An 8,048-nucleotide genomic window follows, 5' to 3' on the forward strand; every position below is an offset into this window, starting at 1 on the left:
TATATATACAGTATATATATATATATATATATATATATATAACAAACAAACAAAAAATATATATAATTTTATTTACAATAATTTTTAGAATTATTTTATTAATATTAAATTACTTTTAATTGACTCACATTTTCAAATTAATTACATGATATAGAGGTGAATTATTCACAATTAATTGCATTTATCAATATTTACTTAGCAAAGATAATTCAGAGACATTGACAATAGGCAAAAAGAAGCTTTAAAAGCCAATATATTGTTTGTTTTATTTCCATATGACTGAATATAAGCCCATCACTAATGTCCAAAACAAATTAAAAATGTATAAAAAAATTTATATATAATTAATAGTGTTAAATTGATGTGCTACATTTCCAGCTCTAGCCAAAACCACAACATTCCTCTTGACAGAACTGCATCTGTGAAAGACGCTTTACTGAATCACAAGAGACTCAAGATCTAAGGGGCCATTTACACGACAACGTTTTCAGCCAAAAACAGGAATCTTTTTATGCGTTTTGCCTGTTCGTTTACATGACAACGGCATTTTGGGGACTGAAAACGCATATTTTTGAAAACGGGTTTCAAAGTGCACGTTTACTTGCGGGGTGTTCACAGGATGCATTCTTGTGTTAAAGAACATTATGATAAGCTGCATCTGAACGGAACAGAAATGTTGAAATGTTTTTATCCTCTTAAGGCCACACGCACAGAACAAGGTACTGCGTATAAATGCATTACGTGCAGGCCGTTTACACGACAATGTTTTCAGCCAAAAACTGGAAACTTTTTATGCGTTTTGCCTGTTCGTTTACACGACAACGGCGTTTTGGGGACTAAAAATGCATATTTTTGAAAACGTGTTTCAAAGTGCACGTTTTTAAAAACGCCACCGTTATAATTTCCATGTAAACACCCAATACGGGAATCTTTGAAAACAGTGACGTCATGCGAGTGCGTAGTACGTGTTAGGTATGTAGACATGCGCAGTACGTGTCGTTGAAAACGTTGTCGTGTATACGTTAAACTTTTTAAAAACGTACAACTTTTTTGACTACATCGTTGTCGTGTAAACGTAGCCTAAAACACACTCTGTTTTGTGTCACATTCAGATGGAAACAGGTGGCAAGGATCAAAGAAAGACAGGAGAGAAGAAAGAGAAAGAAAGGAAGAAAAATCGTCCCAGAGAGACCAAAGGATGACAAAAGAAAGAGGAAGTGTAAAGGCTGAGGAGGTGAGATGCTTTCTCTGCTGTTCTTGTTAAAACTCTTCACCTGCGCCTGCTGTCCAGGCTTGTTAGCGATCTCACCGCTGAACCCGGAGCAGAAGATCAAACCCTGCCACCCATGAAGACCTCTGAGAAAGCCACAGACACAATCGCAGCGCTCAGGTGACAAGTTCTCAAACTTTCCTGGCTTCTTTTTATTCAAAACAGAAAGACTTGACTGAATCTGACAGCAAAATTCGACACCCAGAATTAGCAGAAAGAGCGAAGTGGGTATATCTCAGTACCTCTACATACTAAACGCATGGTTTCCTCATGTTTTACATCATTTACTCCCCCTCATGTCATTCCAAACCTGTATGACGTTGTTTTGTCTGTACATCTGAACATATTTTGTGAAAAACTTTGGTAACCAAACAGTCCCATTGACTTCCATAGTATTTTTTGCCCAAAACTATGAAAGTCAATGGGACCCGAAACAGTATCCCTTTAGAGTTTCAGAAGAGATCTCAACTGTCTTTTAAAGATATATTAAGTGGTGTATTTTTCTCAGTAGAAACACCTAAGAAGGAACTTCAGCAAGTTTCCATTAGCTATCAATATAATCTCATTGATTCTAGAAGAAACAACTGAGAAATATTTCATTTGTGGTTTTTCTTTCAGCTATGATTTGAGAACGCACTAATCCTGATACTTTGGGGCATAATCATCTCACATACATTTCATTCAAACACCATTACTGAATCTCTGATTCTGGCAAGATCATTTACATTAGGGTTGGGTATCGTTTGGGGTTTTTTCGATACCGGTGCCAAATCGATACTTTTAAAACCGTTCCGGTGCCTAAACGATGCCTGAACCGATACTTATTAAAAAAATTAATAAAAATAAATCCCCCCAAAAAATGATGGATTGGCCATTAGAATAGAAATACAATAGAGAGTGCAAATGTAAAGAGGGTCAAGTTTTTTAATTAAAAAAAAATTAGAAATTTAGATAAAATTAGAAGTAGCATTAGAATAGAGAGTGCTAGAGTTAGAGGGTCAAATGAAGATGTTTTTTTTTCACGTGCGGTGCCGGTGATGATGTTTCTTACGCTTGTTTCGGAGAACCAGAGGACAAATATTTCAATCGATCGCTCAGGCATGGCACCGAAATGAGGCACCGAAATCTGCGTTCGGATTCGGTTCTAGTACATACCGGTTACATAGGTACCGGTGCTATATTGGTACCGGGTTTCGGTACCTAACCCTAATTTACATATGCCATATAAGAAGCTCTTACTGTATATTATAATTATATAACCTATATCAAACATGAGATGCATTTCTGTTTTATACTTCCATTATGTATCAGTAAGTGTCCTTGCGGTGTGATTGTCAATCCACACATTGGAATTTAAGAGCGCAGTATGTTCTGCTGCTGATGGCTGTTTGTGGAGTTGCTTTCATTAGATGGCTGTTATTTACAGAGGCTTTTGTTTGGCTGTTCTTTAATGGTGTAATCTGATGATATTAAGGTTTGTAAATGACAGCGTGGGCCTTAATCTGGACATTAAACACAACACCGAGCTGCGTGAGGATTTACGGGAAGCTCTAAAGCTCTTAAACACACCCCAACACACACACACACACACACACACATATTAGAACACACACACTGGCCTCTTCTCACTATGCACAAATATAGAAATGCTGAAATCGACATGCCATGTGTGTTTGCCATGGAGAACACCTGATGAAAAGACAATAAATATATAAACTGTCAATTTAACAAAGGTTTGACACGAGATGGAAAAAAGGCTTATTTCAGAACTGTTTTCAACTTCAACAATCTATAAAGTGAACAATGTGTGTTACATTTTTGCATGAGTGAGTGTGAATCATGTTCACACATGGAAAAACCATCAAATTCTCTAAATGCAATTCTACAGCATTTTATTAATTTTTTTCTTTTTTGTGCATTTATCATCCACAAGGCAAAACTAGTCTCTTAGAAAGGTAGCAGCACAGCTCTCCTCATCAACACATGATTTGAGGTGCGGGATACAAATTTGAATAATTACAAATTAAAAGCCCTAATTATAAGCAATAGTAAAAATTATGCTGGACTTGGCAAGTTTTATTAGTTTTCAAAATGATCTACCCAGCTTCTTGAAAATATTACTGTCTCACGACAAAAAATGGGGGAAGATAATAACCGTTATCTGATATAAATGCACAAAATGTGTGCGGCTTTAGGAAAATGCGTGTAGGTTTATGATAAAGGCACAGGCAAAATGGGCTAATAGCTCACAGGCAAAATTTTGACATCCAACCATGACATTCATTATGAATTAATTTTAATTGTAGATTACATCTGGTAATGAGGGCAATTCATCGTTTGGCTGATAGTGTACTGACGCTGAGGCTAAATCACATATCACATTCACTTAATTTTTCTCAAACGCTTTAAAAAAGATCTCAGACATCTCAGTCACTTATTACACTCGGTTTACTTTTTATGGAAATATCCATCTCGCTAATAAAGCTCAGTTTGTTTGAAAAGCACAATAAAGCGTCTGAGAAGAAAGCTGCATTCTCTGTTTGAGATGAAACAGTCGGCACATGGAGGACTTTTCACTTTGGGTCTCACTAAACAGCCTTTACAATGAGACTGACCTCACAGGCAGCTGTCAGAGACAGGCACAATGACTGCAGAGACTGCACACACACTGGGCGAGAACGACATGAACAGGCTAAAAAGGTTTTGCTAACATTTTCATTTGAAGGAATAATGAACCTAAAAATGAAAATTCTGTCATTATTTTCTCACCCGCATGTCATTCTGAACCCATATGCTGTTATTTTATCCACAGAAAAAGAAAGGATTTCTGAAGAAACCTTACACGGGTCTACAAAGACAGTTCATAACACAATTGAAAAAGTGTTTAAAAAAGTAAACTTTATGACTGTACATTTTTTGTACTGTTCTGAAGTCATTCAATAGATTTGTGTGACAAATAAATCAACATTTAGCTTGTTTTTCACTGAAAATTGTCCCCTCTTTTACAGCTCTCAAAGCTGGCATGTCATGTTGTGAATTTAAACCGGACTCAAATGAGGGGCTTTGGAGGGGAAAATTGTCAGTAAATAACCTGTTGTTCACACAACTGGCTATGAACAACTTGGAATATATACTTATTCCATTTAGAAGTTTGGGATCAGTAAGATTTTGTTTGTTTGTTTGAAAGAAATTAATACTTTTATTCCATAAGAGCACATTAAAATGATCAAAAGTGACAGTAAAGACATGTATAATGTTCCAAAAGATTTCTATTTCAAATAAATGCTGTTCTTTTGAACTTTCTATTCATTAGAATCCAGAAAAAAAGTAACCGTTTCAAATATCGATAATTAAAATGTAATAATATTTCACAATATTACTGTTTTTACTGTATTTTTGATCAAATAAATGCAGCTTTGGTGAGACTTCAAAAATGACCTCTAAACGTATAAAAGGTTATTTGGCATCTCAGAACAATAAAACTACTATTTTGTCAATAAAACTACTTTTTTGATTAAAAAAGTACATACACTACAATGGAATGTAAATTATACTATGACACTATCAAAACATTGGCGTTATCAAAGCATTTGTTTAACCATCCTGACCAAACCTATATTATAGCTCAACCAGTAGTGTGAGTTTGGGGCGGGACTCTCTGTTTGACTGACCAATGGCAGACAGATGGGAAAAACTGGTTAAATAAGAATCCAATTCCAAATCCAAAGAATCCAAGACTATAGTGCCACAAAAATGACACGCTTCACCTTTAATAAGCACTTCAAATGCATATTCATTAATCTCTAATACAAAATTGTTCTTTAATCTCAATGACCAGTGACCACGTCCTCACAAACTGAAATTAGCCAAAAAAGTGTCCCTGTCTAGTAAACATGTGTTCCATAAATGAGACTAGAGGTGACGTCTGGGAGTAAAACTGTTCCAATCAGATTTATCACACTCACCCTTCAAGCTCTCGCTCTCTTTCTCTACATCCACCTGTCAGACTGGACAAATTGAATTTGTCTTTGTCCAGTAGCTCTCTGAAGCTCTAAACAGCGCATTAGTGTCTACAGTCATGAGAGCTGTCAAAGGCAATCTGTTTAGTGTGACGCGGGGCGACGTGAATAGCCGCGCCGTATGACATTACACTGGCGCTCTCGCTCCGCTGCTGATAATTGCTTTATTTGAAGTGGCCGATCATTACTGCTCTAACGCTGAGGGCTCATGTACCCTGACATTCCTTTTAGCTCTGAGATTAAGTTTAATTTACAAGACCTGACGTCCACATCTTTTTTTTCCCTCAACAGTCAACACTCAAAAGCATCGTTATGACAAACCTGAAGTCAACAGTAACCGCCCAACACTGAATGGCGGGAGATGCAGGATGGAGCTTGTGTTGATTTGAATAGAAATTCACATACTATGGTTTTTATATAGTACTTCAAGGTACTTAAAAAAACATGGTCTTACCATGGTACATGTCTAAAAACCTTGATAGTACCATGGTAGTAAATGTACTGAATGATTACACTTACAAAACATATGGTACTACCATGGTTTTTTGGACATGTACCATGGTAATTCCAGAGTGAATTATTAGCATTTGGTACAATGGTATTATATTACCGCCACAGTACTTTTTTAAAGGGAGTCATATTCATCACATATCATGGTATTTACATGGTAATCCAACATATTTTAAAGAACACCTTAGTTTTACCATGTTACATGTCTAAAAACCATGGTAATACCATGCAACATTTTAGTAAATGTATTGAATAATTAAAAAACATACAGATATGGTACTACCATGGTATTTTGGACATGTACCATGGTAATTCCAGAGTGCCATTTCAGTACCATGGTAAATTATAAAGTATCACAGTATTAACATTTGGTTACTGCCACTGTATTTTTTTGTAAGGGTAATTATATTCACACATCATGCTATTTATACAGCACTCCAAGGTACTTCAGACAGAGAATACCATAGTTTAACCATGGTACATGTCCATGGTAAATTTACTGAACCATTACACTTACAAAAATTATTTTACTACCACATTTTTTTTGGACCTAGTACCGTGGTATTTTGGAACTGTACCATGGTAGCACCATATAAAAACCATGGTAAACTAATTCCAGTACATATTTTAAAGTACCACAGTATTACCATCCAATACCATGGTGTTAGGTTACCGCCACAGAACTTAAAGATGATTACTCATGCTCTAATTCTGCAAACCGCTTCTGTGCCCATGATAGACAGTGAAAAGGGTTTGCTTGAGTTTGGCAGGCAATCTACCATAGTCTGTGGTTAAAGCAATCTGCTGATCATCCAGTTAAAGTCAGAGACTCCGGAACAGAAGACAATTACATTCACAACACTGCAGCATGCAAACGCATCCTCCAACTAGATCATTCGACTCACTGCACTGTGACAAATTTCATACTGAATGGATAATAATGTCATAATAAGGTCCAGCTGTAATGGAGCCACAGAACCAACATGCTCCATGATCCACAAACATCTCCGGGCCACTGGGGGCTCCTGTGGGTTCCGGCGTCAGGAGTAAAGCTGGAATTGTGTTTAATAAAACGAGCTGACATTTGGATTTGAGTAATATTTAGACATTGTAGAGGTCTGGATGGGGACTCAGTTGAAGCACAATGCTGCAGTTAACAAAACCTGTCACCTGACACAACCAGTGAGATCAAACCCAACCAGAATCCTAAATTAAATTAAATTAAATTAAATTAAATTCAATTCAATTCAATTCAATTCAATTAAATTAAATTTTTATTTAAAAAAAATTATAATAAAATATCATTATTGGCTTAAGGTTAGTGATTTAAATAAGTTTAATTTGAAGTTAAATTTACACTTGAAGGTGGGCCGTTTTGACCTGGTCCATATAGCAATACCCTAGCATTCATACAACACCCTGGTAACCACCAAGAATTCCCTAATGTTATGTCCCTAATGTTATGTCCCTAATATTATGTAGCTTTGCACATGTAAGAACATGTTAGAAGACACTCTTTAAAAAACTGATATTTTCTTATTAAATAATAATAATAACAACATTTGTATATTTTTTATTTAATAATATAAATGTAATAATATATTTTTTCATTAATTACAAATCCAATCCTGATGGAAATTTGGGTCTTTTTGGTCTCAGATTAGGTATCAGACTTCTAGTATGGGTAAAACATGAGAGTAGAGAGTGTGTGTATATATGTGTGTGAGAGAGACGCTTTATCCTTCACAGCACACTCCCTCTGGGATCCCAGAGCCCATTTACAAACCCTCTTCAAAAAATAGCTCACACACACATTATCATTCTCTAAACGCACGCACACGGCCACTTGAATGCATATATACATCATATATAGGTGCACTACGGTGGCCGAGAGAGCTCAACGCGCTGTAGCTTAAGAAAACACATGCAAATTGAAAAAACACCAGCAAATTAAGAAAACATCTTCATCAGTTTGACAACACACGCGCTGCAAATCCTCACAACACATGCAAATGAAGAAACGCGCTGCAAATCCTCACAGCACATGCAAATGAAGAAACGCGCTGCAAGTAGCACGGACCACAACGGAAATGTTTCAAGGGGACCCAAAAAAGTGAAGAACCCGGCTGGGATTTGTTTTGTGCAGTGGCTTTTTTTTTTTTTTTTTTTGAGTTTCTGCTAGTGATTCCTTTTTTTTAATTAATTTATTTTTTTTATTGAAGATATAACATTCACAGGGGATACAGTCA

At 36.1% G+C, this 8,048-nt stretch overlaps 1 protein-coding gene across 3 annotated transcripts in view; it reads right to left on the reverse strand.

Annotated features, from left to right (window-relative positions):
- khdrbs3 (KH domain containing, RNA binding, signal transduction associated 3) overlaps nucleotides 1-8,048 on the reverse strand; it is a 156,456-nt gene that overhangs the window by 50,539 nt on the left and 97,869 nt on the right. The window lies entirely within an intron of this gene.

The sequence above is a fragment of the Sinocyclocheilus anshuiensis genome, unplaced genomic scaffold (genome assembly GCF_001515605.1).
Source record: "Sinocyclocheilus anshuiensis isolate Anshui unplaced genomic scaffold, SAMN03320099.WGS_v1.1 scaffold160, whole genome shotgun sequence".
Classification (NCBI taxonomy): domain Eukaryota; kingdom Metazoa; phylum Chordata; class Actinopteri; order Cypriniformes; family Cyprinidae; genus Sinocyclocheilus; species Sinocyclocheilus anshuiensis.